The sequence below is a fragment of the Equus caballus genome, chromosome 19, assembly GCF_041296265.1.
Source record: "Equus caballus isolate H_3958 breed thoroughbred chromosome 19, TB-T2T, whole genome shotgun sequence".
Classification (NCBI taxonomy): Eukaryota; Metazoa; Chordata; class Mammalia; order Perissodactyla; family Equidae; genus Equus; species Equus caballus.
In genome coordinates, this window is record NC_091702.1 from 29,025,081 (window position 1) to 29,044,791 (window position 19,711).

The 19,711-nt window shown below is 38.6% G+C and overlaps 1 protein-coding gene across 18 annotated transcripts in view; it reads right to left on the reverse strand.

Annotated features, from left to right (window-relative positions):
* Positions 1 to 19,711, reverse strand: part of PEX5L (peroxisomal biogenesis factor 5 like) — a 213,101-nt gene that overhangs the window by 90,540 nt on the left and 102,850 nt on the right. The window lies entirely within an intron of this gene.

A 19,711-nucleotide genomic window follows, 5' to 3' on the forward strand; every position in this document is an offset into this window, starting at 1 on the left:
TTGTTACAGAAAATTCTATTTCTTTTTGTTTCTTTTATCATTTTGTTTTCTCACCAATGAAATATATAAAATGGCAGCTTTTCTAACAAATAATAATTCTTGAGAATAATCTGTTAATTAGCTTCTATTATAAACCCAGGCATAAATGAATGATACACATAAATGAATGAACAGCAAGTGACTAACATTTATTAAGAAAAAATTTTGGCCCACTTCTTCTCCTTTTTTAAATATAGAAGATAAGAAACAGAGTAAAAAGTATTGGAAGTCACAGGATCTTCTCAGGCTGGATACCAGGCTACGATGCCACCAGAGGTCACCAGGACATGTGGAGATGTGTCAGTTCTAGGCTTGTCTCACAGGAAAGGAACTAATCTTTGGAGGAGCTATTGTGTGCTGGGCACTCTGTTAGATGTCTTACATATTTTTATTTATTTGATCTCATGAGAGCTCTGTGGGGTAGATTTTATTATCTTTGCTAGATAATTCGTGGCATTCAGGCTCAGTGACAGTGCAATTTGGCCAAGGCCTCAAAGCTGGTGTGTGGCTGAGCTGGGACTGGAACCCAGACCCAGGTTCCAGCCTGCGTGCTTCCTTCTCTACCACACCCTTCTCTCTTCCTTCAGCTTCCTGAGGCCGGAGCGCTCTCCCACACTGCCCTCACTGACTGCCTTCACCATAAATGTAGCTTGTTTATGAGATCATTCAAGTTTGGGGCAGCAACCACTTCTCGGTATAATCGCACAGTCCGGATCTAAGAAAACATTTCTGAGAAATATTTTCTTCAGTCTGCAATGGTCAGTAAAAACCAGCCACCCATAACTTCACTCATGAGTGCATTTCTAACAAAATGATTTTGTTTCTCCTATCTTCATGGAAAACTAACCTAAGCATCCCATGTACACACATTTCTTTTTATTCTGCAGATCTTATTAGGTTTATAAGTTTTAGCATCTCTCTAATTCTTATTAAACGCTAACTCAATGCTATTAAATGCCATTTTTACTAGGGTTTTCCTGAGATCTATTTTGAGCAGATGAAATACTTAAAGTATGCAATTCCACAGTTACACCGTCCATTTGTGAGCAATTTTCTAGTTGCAGATTCTATTACTGCTGCTATGAAGTTTGTAACTTAACATGATTCTTATTATTCTTAATCTATCAACAATAATCCAGTCTCTTTATCAGAGATACTCAACAGAAGAAATGGAGATACATTAAATAAGAGAAAGAGTAAAAGACTACAGTAGTAGACATCTCTGCTAACCCTAAATTATCTGATATATGAAATTAAAAAATAGTCTTCCTTTTGTTCTGATTATAAACATTAACATATGCTGTTGCCAAAGATTGAGAAAAAACAGAAATAAGAAAATAAAAACAGCAATCCTGATATTTCATACATTTTTTCCCAAAATTTCATATTTACAATATTAGAGATTAAACAGTTTTTTAGAATGAATGTTCCAAGGATAAACAAACTACCATCAAGCTTAGAAGTGTGGATGTATTGAATATATTTCTTCATATATACACACATGCAAGTAAATACGTGCCATCTATATCATTTTAGCGACATCATTTGAAATGAAATGACATTCAGTTTTGCATATGCTAAAAAATTATATATCTCATAAATTCTGGACCCTGGACTTAAACAGACCTGCAGGAAATGACTACAAAAAGGCTAATTTCTGCTGGTTGTTCTTGATTCTCACGTGCAGAGCCAGGATAACCTTTCTTTACTCGGGAAGGTAAATGTCATGGCAAGTGTCATGCTCTCTTCAAACTTCCCTTTCAACACGGGAGAATGTGAGAGCAGTGTTTCCCAGTGTCCCCTGAACGCCAGCTATCTCTGCCTACCATATTGTGAGCTTTCCCAGGTAAGTGTGCTCCTGTAGAGTTCTTCCAACACAGAGTAGGGTTCAGACCATGCTGGTTCTATCACGGTTACATTTAACCCATTTCTCCCTCGACAGAATGTTTTCTAAATTTAAAAAGTGGTAAAAATAGAACTAAGTCTGGGCATACTGGTCCATCCTTGTTTCTAAACATCCTGAAGAGACGGATCTAGATGTAAACAATTGTGAACCATGGACAGAATTTCCTCTTCTCTTAACTAGTGATTCATATGTGGAATTCACAGATCATAATGCATTCACCATTGATTCAGCGACCCATTTGTAGCTGGAAATAATGTGATTTCTGATTCCTTAATAAGGGTAGTCAAGTTGCAGTAAAGAAATTGATGCCTCTCTATTTAAAATAATGACACAGGGCATTTAAAAGGATGACTTTCAATTGATCCTCCATCTATTTCTTCCTTACTTTTTTTCTTTTCCCCTTCAGCATTGCTTTTTCCAGTTGAGAGTTGCACTCTTCCCCAAACCATGCCCTGTGCTAGGAAGTCTTCTGGGATGAGTGAGGAGTGGCTCTAATTGCATTCTACTATACAACTCCCATGCCCTCAGTTTGTGTTATGTGTTAATCGCACTTCTTGTTGTGCCCTTCCAGACTGTGTATGTGGTAGTGGGAGAAAGTCATGGATAACAATCTCTATGGTCTTTAACTCTGAACCTCCACCCACGAAAGTCACTGGGATTCCAAGCCCAACACACGCACACTCACTTTCCTTTCCTTGGTGTGAATGATTGGTGCAGGGGGACATTGTGACTTTCATGGGCCTAGCATTTCTTTTTTTTTTGTGATGAAGATTGTCCCTGAGCTAACATCCGTGCCCATCTTCCTCTACTTCATATGTGGAATGCCACCACAGCACGGGTGGAGGAGCAGTGTGTAAGATCCAAACTCGTGAACCCAGGGCCACTGAAACAGAGTGTGTGAACTTAAGCACTATACCACTGGGCCACATGGGCCTAGTATTTTTGCATCCATAGGCCCCTTCCTCCATAAAAAAATGTTAAAAATTGTGTTTTATGACTGCATTGGTATAAAGACAAACAAATTCCAGACTGGATTTATTATTACCCACATATTAATATAATAGCCATTTTGGGGGTTCTGATTTTAAGAGTATGGTGTCCCTGGAGCTGCTCTCTCTGTCACCTCTGGGTGGTCTATTTTGGCAGCGGCTGCTTCCATCTCCCCGCAGCTCCTCCATTTTGGCTGTTCCTGCCCTAACAGGCCTTTTGTGACTCCTGCTGTTCTCACTATTTTTGGTAGGATTCAGGGAGTCTCTCCCAACAGTAATCACAAATCTTTTTGGGTGCCCAATCAGTAGCTTTCATCTTGTAGTCCTTTTTTTTTTTTTTTTTTGGTGAGGAAGACCAGCCCTGAGCTAACATTTGTTGCCAATCTTCCTCCTTTTGCTTGAGGAAGATTGTTGCTGAGCTAACATCTGTGCCAATCTTCTTCTATTTCATGTAGGATGCCGCCACAGCATGGCTTGAGGAGCAGTGCTAGGGCTGCACCTGGGATCTGAACCTGTGAACCCTTGGCACTGAAGTGGAACGTGTGAACTCAACCATGACGCCACTGGGCTGGCCTCATCTTGCAGTTCTTAAAACACGCTCAGAAAACCTGGAACGATTAGGCCTGAGGCAGAAAACATTGATATGTAAAACTGATGTGACTTTAAAATGTAATCTCTCCACCAGGCAACAAGTCCACGCACTTCATTCTGGGTGTGTTCTTGACCAGCCGGGAACACTTCTGAGAAAGTTGAGTCAACCTGTGTCTCTTCTTCTATTAAAAAAATCAGCCCTTAGTTGGTTCCAAAGCACTCCTCACCATTTTTTCCAGTTACACAGTGGGTCACTTGAGGCACAGAACTTCTCAGTACCCACAATTCCTGAGTTGTGCATGTGGATTAAGCTCTTCCCAGGGTCCTTGTTATAATTATTTTATGAAATATTCTTTGTGTCTCATCAATGAAACTTCCTTGTGTGAACCAAGATTGTGCTTATTTCTTTTGCATCATTTTGCATCATTTGGTATAGCAATAGACATTCAAGTTTGCTCAATAAATACAAGTATTAGATAGCTTTTTCAAATTATTTAAGATATTGAAATCACATAGTATGGCCAGCTTTGATAGAAGGTGATTCTGAATGAGATAAAAAGTCTTAATTAGACATTTAAAGAAATGAAATAACTTCAAACATCTAAATAAGAATTCATTAAAATTAATAAATTGTTGCCAAGTAAAGATACTTAAAATTTGCTCTGAAGGACAGGTAAGACTTATTTTGAATCAACATGATCCATTTGTTCACAATTTACCATTTGCTTGTTCTTTTGAGAAGGTTAAACATTTCCCCATCTCACTCTTATGGTGTCCCCCACGCTTATTTACCCTGTCTGCATAGCAAGCTTTCCTGACAAGTGGTCAAAGTGACAACACTCAGTTCTCACTGGTCTATAATCAATTCTGAATTAGTGAAGCTTTACTATCAGGTTTACTCTGATTAATGTAGCTCTAAATTACTTGGAACCTATTTTATCTTAATAGTGAGTTTCTCTATGATGCACCTGAAAGCAATTTTTGCTACCTAGGGTAGTCTCGCTTAAAAAATTATTTTCTTCTATCCTTGTTTGGCCTTGTATTGATGATGACATAAATAATACATATTTGATAATTAAGAAGTAAATGTAGAATGGGATAAGTTTTCTTCTTTTTGTGATAAATCTCAAATTTGTCATTTGTATTTACACTTCTATAAACCTATTTATATTTGAGAGGCCTTTCATGATTGTGTGAAGTTCGTATCCAAAAAAAGGTAACCGTAATTAATGGGTTACTCTTGTTATTTTCAAGTTCTTGTTAAATATCTCAGATGATTTGCAAAACAGGAATTGTTTTAAGAAAGAGGAAAATGATATAGAAACACAAAATCCCAAACATTAATTTTTTTTTTTGAAAAATATCCCCCTAAATACAAGCACTCCAGACTGCTTGTATCTTACTTGCACAAATGGATGGATGTTCCAACACTCAAGAGAAAGTAAAGTTATGAGAATCATACATCACAGCATAAGTAGTTGTTTAGACTATACTGAATCAATGGTCTTTAGGGTGTAGGGGGAGGTGAGATACGGCATCTTTCTGGGAGGAATTAGGAGAAGAGGTCTTGAGGTCTGGTTTCTAAGTGTATGCCAGTGGCCAAGCTGGTGTGGTATATAAGATCTTAGAATGTTGAAGTCTGGTGGTAAAGAAACTTGGGAGGAATCATGTACAAAAATTTGTTTTCTTCATCATTCCTGTCTTTTCCACATTTTCTATGATTGAAAAATTTTCCAAAGTAAATGTAATGAATAAGAATCCCGCTGGGTAAATATGTAGTCAGGACCATGAAACAGTTCCCTTGGATTGATATGATTACCTGTGAAACTCTTTTACTTATCAGTGATTATATGCATCCCCCAATTTCTTGCCACTAGTAAGGAAAATATGTATACCAAATCAAAAAACAAGTTATGAGAAAGAATTTTCCTTCCTCTATCAAATTAGAGGTTTATAAATGTTGACAGTCATTATCTTAGAGCAAAAATAGATAGAAAGACCATATGGTAAATATATTCTTACCAAATTATTGAATTTGAGATAGCAAATTTATCCAGACGTCATAAGGTAGAATTACATTGTATCCATTTTCTTTCTAGAAGAGGACTGATAACTAGTGAGCTGGAATTCATCCCCTTTATGAATGTTTTAGGCAAATTCTATTACTAATTTATGAACAAGAGTTGTGGCCTTGGAGCCTGACTATTCAGTAGCCTTCTTAGTGGCTTTCCTCATCTTCTGGCAGGTGCAAGTGTTTTTACCAACTTGTTCCCAAATGCTCAGTTTTGTTGATATAACTTACAAAAGGTAAGTTTCCTTAATTCACAAGCTACTAGCCGAGAAGCTCTCAGCTAAGGTACTCCATCTACCTCACTTCCCTGAAATAGCTCGAAGAGAGAAGCTGAGCCTTTGGGAATTCCTACTCTAATTTCAGATCAGACTCTGGCATCTCTGAGTATCTTGATAGTCCTCTGGGGGTCATCTGCAATGTGGGGGTTGGCTCCTCCCTAATGCTTCCTAGTTCCTTGAAAGCGGATGAATAGTCTCTCTCAGCTTGTGGAGAGCAGTTAGGGAAAGTACCGAGAGATCTTGGAGCTGTGAGCCTCAGTCAGTGTGTGGCCAGGTGTGGTCAAGGGGACTGCCAGCTAATGGATCCAGTTCAGCCTCCATGGTCAGTGGAAGAAAAAGAGAATGGCCATGTGGCATGCTGGCACCAACACCAGGACTGGAGTCAGAAGACAGGAGTTTCAATCTCAGCTCTGCCTTTTATAAATTATCCTATCTAAGACTTCATTTTACCTTCTGAAAATAGGATAGAAATACTATCTATTTCATAAATTTGTGAGAATTAAATAACAGCATCCATGAAAGCACTTCCATAATGTCTGGCACATGGTAGGTAGTCAATGAATATTAATTGATTATGAACTGTTACTGCTGAGCTCATGGACTCTGTGGCCTAACTGTCCTTATGAGGTATGTGGCCAAAGATGTAATATTATGTTCGTGAGATTCATACATGGAATAAGAAGTGATAGTTACTACATTCTCACTACAGATAGCACTCAATCATCTGAATATACCACAATTTATCCATTCAACTGTTGATGGACATTTGGATTGTTTCCAGTTTTTGACCACTATAGAAAACAGTGTAATGAACTTGAGTTTAGAATCCATAGGGAATGGAAGAGGAGCAAACAACTGAAAAATAGATGTGAAAAGAGTAAAGAGACTTCAATAACAGCAACAAAGGAAGAGAGCAGTCACAGTAAGGGTAAGAGGTCTTATCCATGAGCAAAGTAAGAGGAAGTCTGAGTCTCTGCAGCCAACAGATAAAACCAAGGTTGAGATGACTTAAAAGAGACTGATAAGTCACAGAAACCAAGGGTCAGAAGCAAGACTGGGATGCTGAATCTAGCCACCAATAGATCACGAGAAACCAGTTTCTCATGAGTTGAGATTAGCAACAGTTACGGGCTGAATTGTGTGTCCCCCCCCCCCCCCCAATTCATATGTTGAAGACCTAACTCCCAATACCTCAGTGTGACTGTATTTGCAGAAAGGGTCTTTATTAAAGAGGCGATTAAGTTAAAATGAGGTATTAGGGTAGGCCTTCATCCAATATAACCGGTATTCTTATCAGAAGATGAAATTAGGACATAGAAGAAAGACCATGTGAAGACACAGGGAACAGCCAGCCATCTAGAAGCCAAGAAGAGAGGCTTCAGAAGAAGCCAGCTCTGCCAACAACTTGATCTTGAACTTCTAGTCTCTAGAACTATGAGAAAATAAACTTCTGTTGCTTTAGCCACCCAGCCTGTGGTACTTAGTTATAGAAGTGTTAGTAAACTAATACAGTAACTAAACAACTGCCTATGAAAGATGACACAGTAGTCTTACTTTTGTACTTCAGTAACCTGTTTAGAAATATCCAAAGATAATTCAGTAACAGGGTTATTTTAAGCCTTCTCAGCTAATTCCTTTTGTGACCTTTAATCTGATTGAAAGGACTGCATAGATGTTGAAAGCTAGAAATCTGAACTCAGGTGGCCACAACTGGCCACTATGGTAGTGTCCTGTCAGGGACTGTTGCCTAAAAGAAATTTGAATGAAGATGGTGCCTGGAATGGTCAGCCAGTGCCAACAGGAGCTCTGTGCTCTCAAACTGAACTGAACTTTCAGCCACATGACCTCAAATTATAGTCTGGAACTTATTGAAAAGAATTTTCTTGTGAAAAGACAAATTTCTTTTGATTCTGAAGTTGGAATGTTCCAAAGAAGTTTTGTATTCCCAACTAAGAGTTTATTAAATTATATACATTTTAGAGACTTCAATTATTTAATATTTACATCAGTTAAAGATATAATTGACATGTACATAAACATAGAACCATTGAGGAAATACTACAAATGAAAGGAAATCATGTATCACACATAGTTTTTTTATTTTTCAAAAGCTCTTGCTAATATCTCTGCAGCTGATTTTAGGGCAGAATTTACAGCTTGTCTCTGGCTGTCACATACAGCCTGGACTGTTCTGTATGAAGATGTCACCTTGGGATGATGTCTATGGGGGACTTTAAGTGAATCAGGGCCCCTGGAGTGCCTGAGTGTTTTAAGTAAAGCCAGTTTCCCTCTTTCTAATCACCATAAATCTGTAACTCACATTTGTATTGTTATGCAGATGATGTATCGATTCATTTTACTCTTCTGTCAAACTTTCTGGCTAAAATCACATTCCTAATTAATTCCAAATGTAGAACTGTTATAAATATCAATAGATGTATGAAATTTGCTTTTGAAGCTACCATTTAAGTGCTTATTGAAAAAACAACCTCTCGCCTCTCCACCATGGTATGTATTGACACCCGAGAACATGAGAGACAGGCCTAGGAGGACTACCAGGCAGGCCATTCCAGCTAGTCAGTATTCTAGTGGTTTTGAAGCCAGTGTCTATACTGTGCCTAGACTCGTATCACACTCTCTATATTACATATTTCATTTTTTGGAGGTTCCCCTTCAACTGACAAACCAGAAGGGGACGAAAATAATTGTCAAGTTTCTGCTTTTTCTCTGCTACTATTCCATTTTCCTAGCTATCAACTCCAGGTTGCCAAGGGGTACCATAACCCAGTGGTGTGTGTCAACTTGGCTTTATGTACATGTGGTTACTGAGGTTAGTTAGTGGGGTCTCTGTTGACAGAGCATGAAACATGAGTTGGAAACCCAGGGTTTGACACCCAGAAACAGCACTTTCCATTCTTGTGTGACCTAAGGCAGAGAACTTAGTTTTCTGTAAGTGGGAGAGCAAGAATGGTACTAATAACTGTCTCACTGACTTTGCAGGGTTTTTGTGATGATCAAATAAATAATATGTAAAGTGAGCACTCAATATGCTTTAACAATTCTACAAATCAGCAAAATCCCATTAGTTGAGTAAATTATTTTCCATGTGTACCTGGGAGTCTATAGAATGTGAAAGAACTATCTATTATTTTGAAAGAGTAATTTGATAATGCTACGCTATAATGAAATGAAAAAGTTAATGGACTTCTCCTAACAATAGAAACCCAAGGCAAGTCTGGATCTGGCCCATTCCAGGAGCAGTTGTAAACTCCAAGCTACCATTATATTGCTAATGAATTCACAGGCTGTTTTATGTGCTCTAGGACTGACAAATATAGAGCCATGTCAGGAAATCTGTTCAACCAGAGGTACACAATTACAATGAAAAAGATGACCTTCAACTTTCAAAGTCTAAGAAAGCATTCAACAAAGGGGACCTTAAGATTGTCGAAACATTTCCAGCAGTTCCAAAAGTATATATTTTTACTAATTAGTCCATTGGTTTGTCTGGTGAATTATAAATAGGCACCACATTCACATTTTGTTCCTTATTCTGAAGGACTAGGATGGTTTGGGGGCCATTTAGTTCCCAGAAGTGTTGGGTCATTTCTACGCTCTGCTGCAGGCAGATTGCCTAGATATCTCACACTGGAAATATGTCCATAATCTGTGTCCCAAGGCACCATAAATAGGCAGAAGAGTAATTTGATAATATTAATGTTAAGTTGTCTATGAGGTTTTTCTCAATCTCCTAAAAATGGATTCTCTGCTATCCCCTACATTTTCTTCCTCCTAACTCTCAGATATATATCAAAAGAGATTAAATTAACATTTAAAAGAGATTTGGCCTGAACTCATTTCAACTTGCTAAATAATGCATATGGTCTTTTAGATTTAAAGATAAAAGCAACTACATGATACTGATATTTCACTAGACACATTGGAATTGCTACTAATTCTCGATTGATGTTATGGGTACAGAAAAAAACGTAATTTCTTTAAGATCCTAGTTGTTCCCACATCAACATACACCAAATTTTATTAAACTTTTAAAAGGTTTCCAGAAAGTATAAGAGGTCTTAGGTTCTCCACTTAGGCTATTCCTATAAAGACTGAATTAAGGAAAGTTCAAAACGCTTTAAAGCTATCAAAATTTGTCTGAAAATTTACAATTACTGCTCCCTCTCCCACACATTAACAATACCATACTATTCCTTCTAACCACTTATAATCTGCTCAGGTACAGTAAAACAAAAACCTAATTAACCAGTAACCTCAGCTAATTTTTCCAGAAAATTTCATATTTAGAAGAGAAAATTAATTTACAAGCCAACAAGCTCATTTGAAGGATTTTAAAGATTCCGAGTTATATCCTACAGTCAGTATATATTCAGCCCATCTCTGACAACTATGTGTGGGGACCATTCAGTGAGGAAAGATGCATTGGGTAATAGCCCTGAGGCGTCTAGTATCTCTTCTTCAAAGAAAGAATTAGGTACAGTATATTGTACTTAGTAATGTAGAGAGAAGCATTAATACATTTTAGAAAGATTTGCTACTTTTTGGGCTTTTTTTCCCTTTAGTCGATCTTGAAGTGATGGAAAATTTCCACTAATGACAACACTCAAATGGCCCTGACTGTTCTGGTTAATTGAAACTTTGTGCTATTTCACTAGACATAAAAACGCAAAGACTTCTTTTTAATTTCTTATACTTAAACACCGATTTTCCTCAAATGTTACCATCAAGGTCATGGAAGTTTAGTCATTTTAAAGGCCGACTTCCTGTTTTTCCCCCTTATTCCATTACAGATCACAGTTGCTTTTAGGTATAACATATACACATAGGTTCTGTTGTACCTAAACATATATAGTATCTATCTATATCAATATTGATGTCCTAGCTAAGTTATTCAGAAGGATAAAAAAGTTAGATTCATTTTCTAGTCTTATCTCCATCTACAATAAATGTTTATAAAGACCTCATTACAAATGTGTTTTAAGAGATTTTAAATTTCAGTAAAAATACAGCATAGTCTGTTGTAGAACTTTCTATGTTAAAGTCATCAAGATTTAGAAATTCCAGACATATTTTTTTCTGCCTGACCTTTTCAACACTTAAAAAACAGTTCTTTCAGTAGGCTTAGAGTTACTCTGACCTTTTCTTTGAAAAGTAAAAATGAAGTAGTTTGCATTTTTCCCCTCATTTAACAAAATGCTTATTTTCTTAGAGAAGATTTAATTGGAAGTAGAAATGTATTTCCTGACTTTGGGTATTTTAATATCATAGTGGTTTCAGTTATAACAATAAAACAAACCACATCACAGTAAACAAAGGAACTGACTGACAGCTTTTGTAAGAATTTAACTTGCATTTCTCTATTACAGAACTTATTTCCTATTAGGTCCCTTTTAATTAGTACTGTAGAATTTTACTTATTTATTTGCTTTCAGTTTAAATTCTGTGAAGGTTTATAGTTTTATTCTAAAATCATATTATACCATATCAATATTTTTGTCTCTTTTCCTTTTCCAAAACGAGCAATGAAATTAGTTGCTTCAGAACTCTGGGATCTTTTGTAAATACGGTTTCTCTCTATATGATATTTGTGATTGCAGAGGCAAGAGCAAGTCCTGACAAAAACACAGACAGGATCTTTCCTTCCGTTAGCCTGGGTTTCAGAAAGTTGATGTCTCTTTAAGTGCAAACATGGCTCTTAGAATGTCTTCCTACAGGGCATCAAATTTCCACAGAGGACAGTCCAAACTCTAAGAGCTGCCTGGCGGCAGGGAATGTGCTTGTAGGAAGGAGCTCTTCATGCCTGTACCCCTGCTTAGGTCCGCAGGATCCCCTTCCGTCACTTTTTCTCCTGAAGCTCCGTGCTTATCGGCTTTTCTGCACCACTCACCATGCCAGTTAAGGCTGTGTGGATGCAAGTTTCTGTGTCTCGGCAGAGACTGTTTCCTTCACTTGGAATCGCCATCTCCTCATCTCCACCTGCTGAATTCCGTATCTTTTTCCAGATCCAGCTCAATTACCATTTTGTCTTTGTTGAAGTCTAGACCGTAACCTTGAAGATGAACACTGAGTCTCACATTCTATGTTGTGTTTGCCACAAGCACAGTGTCTTGTGAGTATAGGGTGTTAAATGAAGGCTCATTGAATGAATGAGTGAATGAACGAAGGCATGGATAGATGGATAGATAATATATAGTCCTGCCTGCCTAAGACTTCTTGAAGTTTCTTCCAAGCCTAGGTTATAGAAGGAAGAAACCTTATCTTTTCCAAACCCTCCAACAACATCCAAGGCAAAGACTAGGAATGACTCCTGGCTAAGAATTTAATGGAGTTGTTACCAGTGATAATTTAAAACCTTTTGATCTCAAGGGAAAGGCTGTTATGAGTTTACGGCTCACCTATGGGTTCTTTTCATGTTTTCCACCAAGCCCTTTGTGAGGGTGGTAGAAATCACATTTACTTTGGATTAAAATATAGTACCAATCTGGAAGACGGAGAAAGGAGAGAAAGAAGATTGGTTAAAAAAGCTCTGCATAATTAAACATTTTGCGAGGTAGCAATTTGGTCCTCCCCTCAACCCCACTCCCCTTTCAGTTATATCCCCAAACGTTCAGTGATAGTTGCTGGAGACACAAATACCTTCTGTAAGATGTAGCCTTTTTGCTTGAAATATACAGCTTGAAGAATAGAGCCAAATTCCACATTCACATTGACAAGGTGTGGAAGACGGAGAGGAGACAGAGACATGACTTTGTATGTTTTGCTCAGTGCCGTATATGAAGAGCCTAGAACAGTGACTGGCACAGAGTAGGTACTTCAATATTTGTTGAACGAATTTTTAAAAATCCACAAACAACCCTGATAAAGCAGAAGCAGGAGCTCAGAGCCAGACAACTTGACATCCCTCAAATTTGCAGAAATCTTGTGAGGTGCTGCTAGGATGGAGAGGTGTTGAGTTTCAGAGTTCAGTAGTGCTTTGAGCCGATCTTATCTGGATCCTAAGATTCAGGGCGATCCAGCTGACACAGAGGTTAAAGAAAATAAAAGAGAAGAAACTATCACTTTAATCAAAGATGGCTTAAGGAAGAACTAGTGCCTTCATGTTCAGTGATATTGAAACCAATGCAAATTAACTTCGAGCTGAGAGATTTGAGGAAAAGTCACCCCATTTTTGAAGGTTATTGGAAAAAGTTGAAAACTGCAGTGATGTTTTACGTACGTGGAAGTAGAATGATTAGGTGTTCTTCCTGGAGAAGGGTAGAGAGCATTTTCTGACTTTCTGCGTTAAACAATTTCCTAAACAGTATGAGAATGAAGGAGGCACAGGGAGAGTGTCACAGAGTGGCCCCTGGAGAAGACGGCTGTGTGTATTAGATGCGCTCTTCACTTTGAAGCCTCCGAGATTCAAACAGTTCTTGATGTGTGACAATGAACACAGCAATTTCTACTTGTAAGGAAACCACTCAGAACTGTAAACTTATTTGAAGAGCATTGTGGTCCAAAGAAGAGGTGAACATCAGAGCGTCTAGCTAGTAAAAATAACTACCAAAACGGTATTCAGCATGTTATAAAGTTTCCAACTGAATTCTCACAAACACCTCTTTGAAGTGGATATGATAGTATCCTCATTTTACAGAAGAGGTACTTAAAGCTCAGAGAGAATAACCTGCCAAAAGACAGGTACCTAATAACAGTAAGAATAGTAATAATAGTAATCACTTACTGAGCATCTATAATCTACCAGACTCTCTGCTGAATACTTTACATATATTTCAATAGTCCCAAGTCACAGGAAATCTTTGAGGTGTATACTTTGTGTGTGTGTGTGTGTGAGGAAGATTGACCCTGAGCTAACATCTGTGCCAATCTTCCTCTATTTTATGTGGGATGCTGCCACAGCATGGCTTGATGAGTGGTGCTAGGTCTGTGCCGGAGATCTGACCCTGCAAACCTTCAGCCGCCAAAGTGGAGCATGCGAACTCAACCACCGCGCTACTGGGCCGGCCCTGAGGTGTATACTTTTATTATAACCATTTTACAGATGAAGAAACTGAGACAGAGAGAGTTAAGCAGGAAGAGCTAGTAAGTGTCAGAGCTGGGACAGGAGCCCAGAGTCTGGCCTCGGGGTCTATGTTTTTAGTTACTATGTTTTATTGTCCCTAGTTAGAGCTGTGATTACAAGTCAAGCCTGTATAACAGTGGGGCCCTCGTCCTTAGCCATGCCCCTCTACTACCACTAGGTTCTACTTAGTGATACTTCAGAGTTTCCACTGCAGTTAATTTCCTGCTTGGACAAAAGCATATGGATTCCAAGTGGCTGTATGTGGACAAACTCCTATGGTGACTCAAGTCACACAGCTGGTGGGTAAGGTGGGAGCCAGGATTTGGGCTCAGGCACATCCACCCCGAAGCCCATATTCTCTCTTCTATACTGCGCTGGGTACCTTACGTGGAAAGCCCTGAAGACACCATGGGGCAGCAGCTTTTTTAGTGTCACTGAAGTGATTCATTAGTAAAACTCCCTCTCCACCTCCCTCTTGACCAAGAGGCAGAAAACATGTTTAAATACCAGCACTCCCACTTATGAGGGTGTAACTTTGGGTAAAGTTGCCTTTCTGAGCTTCTCTGTTCTCATCTGTTAAAATAGGAATAATGATACCCACTTCACAGTGCTGTGTGAAAGAACTCAGCAAAGGGAGTGAACATTGTGGGTGTCTGATAGACATTAGTTTCCTTTTCTTTCTTCTTTGCTCCTTTCTCTCTCATCTCTCTCTTCTCTTGGCAAGATGAAAGATTACCGTTTTTAAATGATGCAGCACTATGCTATAATTGGTGTATATTTGTGTGTACCCATGAGACTTATCCACAGACAGAAGAGAAGAAAACGAGTCCTGTGGAATGACAACATTTGAGAATTTTTTCAGAGGCTTCAAGTCCTACCGAGTTCTCTAATGTGCTCTCTATGTCAGGCCAGCTCAATACCAGCCGTGGGTTGGGAAGCACATTCCGTAGTTGCTAGGGCTTCATCAAGTACCGTCTCATTCTGCGCTCTCGTGGCTTCACATCTATGTAACCCGGATTGTCTTTTGTGTATACCACAGTTACCAGCACAAGGGGAAAGGCAAGGGCAGAGAAGTAACAAGACACTGCCCAACTCTTTATGTTGGAGATCAAACAGAATCCTTCAAACACTCCAGCAAAGCAGGTCCTAATCCTTCCTTCAATAACGCTGAAGGTTAAGGTGGCCGTGGTGGGATTTAATCTGGTTTGTTTAACTCTGAAGCTGAAGATCTTCCCACTACTCCAGCAAGCTGCCTCCCTCTAGGTACCCAAGCAGGAGCTAAATGGAGACAGTTTTTAGCCTTGTGAAAACCCTTCCCAGCCAGGACTGCTTGTTAACGGATAGATCTCCTATTTTGGTGAATGATTATGGGGATCCTTCACAGGTGCCCTTGAGTCATACTTGATGGAACTCAGCCTCCATGCTGCTTACACGTAGAAGTTGTAGGGTCAGAATTTTGGAGGTGTTTCTTTCCTTTGTAGTAATTTGTCTGTAAATTTGTCTGCAAATAGGAGAGGCATTAATGGAGAACCTGTTTTGTGACAGGCGTATATTACATGTTTGATCTAATTTAATCCTCACAAAAATCTTGGAAAATGAAGGTATTATTCTGCCCGAGTTTAATAAAAAGAAGACAGGCTCAAAGAGGTTAACTAATTTGCCCAAGATCATTGGGAGAATATACATCTATTCTCTAGACATGCCTTAATAAACTTTTCATGTCTTCACAAACTTAAGTTCCATGAGTATAGGTTGGAACCATATCAGTTGTGTTCACTATGGAATCCTGATCGTCTAGAAGAGTTCTTTGCATTTAAATAGATGCTCAGAAAGTAGTTTTGAATGAACTTATTTGCACCTTGCTATGTAACTAGATATAAATTAGCTTTCAAAATTAATAGAGAGAGAAAACACATAATATATGTATATAGATTCAAGGAGAAAACAATGGTAGCTTAATATAGAGTCAAAAGGAAGTCTGGTATGAAAATGAATACGATGAGTTCCATTTCCCTAAGATATTTATTACTAACTAGGAACACTGAATCCTAACCAGTTACACAATTTCTAGTTTCCTTAAGAAAGGAAACAAGCCAATTGCTCTGGACATGTTCAGGTCTCCTAAAAAGAAATCTCTTCCCTCCTAGGGAATTCTACCCTGAGAGAGGGTACTAGATAATATAACAAATAATGTCCTAAAAGATCATGTCTAAGGCAGGCATGATTAATGAATGCATTCTATTAGACTGTTTCTTACTGTTTTTTTCACACGGCCAATAGCATCATGCTAGAGCATAATCCAGCAAACATCATCAGGTCAATCGAATGTGAGCTTAAGAAACTTGTGGAATGAAGGATCTTATTTAAGGTCTCAGTCTGCACAGGTGGTACTCATCTCTCTGATGTCGGTAACACACTTGAACTAAATTTCAAATGTATTCTGTTCAATTATCTGTTTGGAGTCCATCTAAAGTTTTTAATATTTATCCCTTCAATCTTTACGACTATTCTTCCAATACTTTGCAACCCGCCAAGTAACATCACACCCACAATAAGAGTGAGGAGAGACATACGTGACCTAAGAATCTGAGAGAGATGATTCAGTTGACATGCTCTCCCTTGGTGTACAAGGCCATGACAATGAGAACACAGTTACTGGTTCTTCCTGATAGAGCTTGCAATCCGTCTGGGCCTCTAGACATCCATTCACATTCACTTCCAGGTACATCCCCTAAGGCTCTGACTCCTAAACTTTTTGGCAAGAAATATCTACACAGCTGTATTGAATTCATAAGAGGTTTTTACTTTTTACTTCATTAAACTGTAACTTTCTTCAAGCAATGTGTGTTTTCTTTATTTCAGCCCAGAAATCATTTAACAGGAAGAAGACATCTCAGAGAAGTGCTTCAGGAAAAGGCTTTGGAATGGGGAACAAAAACATGTTGTTTCTGTTTTATGGAGTGTTCACACAATCTTCCTCCTCTACACCTACAATAAACAAGTATTTATTGTATATCGTGTAATGAGTTCCGCCTGGAGCTAGCCAGGCAGATTTGTAAGTGCTGGGATTATGATTTTTTGCTTGTAAGATTATGGATTAGAGAGCACTAAATCAGCCAGTCAACAATTGCCAGGCACTGTCCCAGGCTGGGGAGATAGTGGTAAACAAGACAGATGCAATCTTTACAATTTGGAAGGCATGAGCGATATTATACAAATACTTGCAAGTGCGATAAATACTATCAAGGAGAAGCATAGGGCGCTAAGGGAAGAAACAACAGCAGATGTAAGATAAATTCCTATTCCTTTATTTAGGTGTGCCAGGAAAATCTCTCTTTCTCTTGATTGTCCGGTGCTGCCTTTGGAATTCGTGAGCTTCCCTGCTTTGAGTTCTCATATTATACCTCTGTTTGAAGGACAAAAATATTCACTGAAACTATTATAAGCTGGTGATCAGAATGCTATTCAAATAATTTAAAAATCTTCATAATTCATGTAGGAAGATCAACTTTGCCCTTAATGAAAAGGAATTTGATATTCATTTCATAGGAAATGAATTATTTAATTAGGAAATCTAATATATTGGTTATTTGCTTTAAACTCTCTGTGAGTCAATCTGTTCAAAGACTTCAAGTGAATTCTTGATTATTCCAATAAAAGGAGAAGTGGCATAAATATTTACCCAGTGAGACTGGGTTCCAGTTCCTTCACGGAACACTGGGAAAACTGCCATTGGTAGAAGAGAAGCAGAATGCAGTGGGTCTCAAAATGCAGCACCTGCATCAGCATCACCTGGGAACTTGTTAGAAATGCAAATTCTCAGACTCTACTCTCCACCCACTGAGTTAGAAACTCTAGGGGTGGAGCCATCAAGCTGTGGTTTAACAAGCCCTCCAGGTGGTTCTGATGCTTGCTAAAATTTGAGAACCACTGACATGGTTAACATCATGGGTTTGGAATCACACAGATCTGGATCCAACTCCTAGCTCTACACTTAGTGGCTGTGTAACTAAGGATAACTATCTCTTTAAGCCTCCATTTCCTCATCTGTACAACAGGCACAGTAATAATAGTGTCTAACTTTTAAGTCTGATGTAAGGATTAAGAGGAGCAATGCTTGTAAAGTAATAACAGTAAGTATTTAAAAAGTGTTGGCTGTTATTTTTTAATGAAGTTTTAGCTGTTTTCCATCTATGTGACTGGACTAATGGGGTTATTGACCTTGTTCACTTGCAGGACAAAGTGGGGCTATATTTATTTCTAATCATGTGACATCGTGTTCAAGTAGGCAGTGAATATGAAAACTATCATTAGTACTATCGGTATATTTCAAAGACAGAAAAAAAAACCCAAACTAAGATATATAATCAAGAGACATCCTTTGGCTACCACATTGGGAGGATTGGGTACAGAAGCCCCTCTCAGACTAGAAGGTTTTCACAGGCTTCAGTGTTATCTGGGGTAGGTCTGACCCACATCATATCAGAGTGACCTCTTCCTGGGCTCTGAGATGAAGTCTTCCTTGTTGCCCTGCCAGCACAGCTGATACCCGTCTCTTTAGAACTCTTTCTCTGAACCTCTTCTCAGGCACTGATCATTTCTGCTGAGTATTATAGCTCTTTCTAAGCATGCGGTTACTCACCAACTAGATGTCACCTTCTTGAGACAGGCTGTAAATCTGAGTCATCTTCACACCTCCCTCAGCTCCTACCATCATGCCTAGCCTCTTGGACGGGATTGATGTCTTTGTAATGAGTAAATGAGCAAATGAATGAGTGAATTAATGTTCTCAAACCTAAGTGCAAAGCTGAAACAATATACTTCATGCTCTTACCACAGTAGACAAGTACTCACTGTAAGAGAAGAGACCAGCTGTCTTACCTTCTGCCAAACTGAAATTTGATCCTTATTATCATCTAGAAAAGAAATGGAAGCAAGTGGATTCTGCTTTCTCGATCCAATTGGGAAATGCATATCCTGTTCTTATTAAGTATTGTATGATTTCAGGCCAGTGACTTCATCTCGTAGGACCTTGGAACTATCCCTACCTGCAAAGAGGATGGTATTTCCTTGCCACCTTATACTTTAAATTTCTTAACAGGATCAATGACAAATCATATTAGCTTTTGTATTTTAGGATATAGTGCAGTACCCTGCACATAGGAAGTGCTCAATCAATATTTATTGAACAAATGAATGAAAGAAAAAGGGCAGTGAAACACTGAATTTGGCAGAGGAAGAAGGAAGCAATCAAGCAAATATAATAAGATGGCTTATCACTTTCATCTTAGAAGTCAGAGATTCTGGCTCTTTCCTACTCAAGTTGGAAGGCTATGGGCAGAATCTGGTGGGTAAGGATTGGAAAGTCCAGTAGAGGGAAGAGTTTGCATCAGAAACTCTTCTTCCCCTTCCTCAGGGAGGATGCACTGGGGCCAGAGGAAGTGCCTTGCTTAAAAAGGTTTTCACTGGCAGCAGTATGTTTTCACTAACAACCCTGGTCATTCTTTGAACTCTGCCTAATGTTATGTTTCCTTTTTTTTTAAATTTAATTTTTTCAATAGGTGTTACGTGGCTCAAAAATAAAAAAACTAGTAAAGTATCCAGTGGAAAATCTTCTTTGCACCTCATTCCCCATCTTCCTAATCCGTCCATCCATAGTGCCCGTTCATAAGTAATCACCGTGATTAGTTTCTTAGGTGTCCTTCCAGGGTTTCGTTATATTTATACAAATAAACACAGATACTAGAAATATGTTTA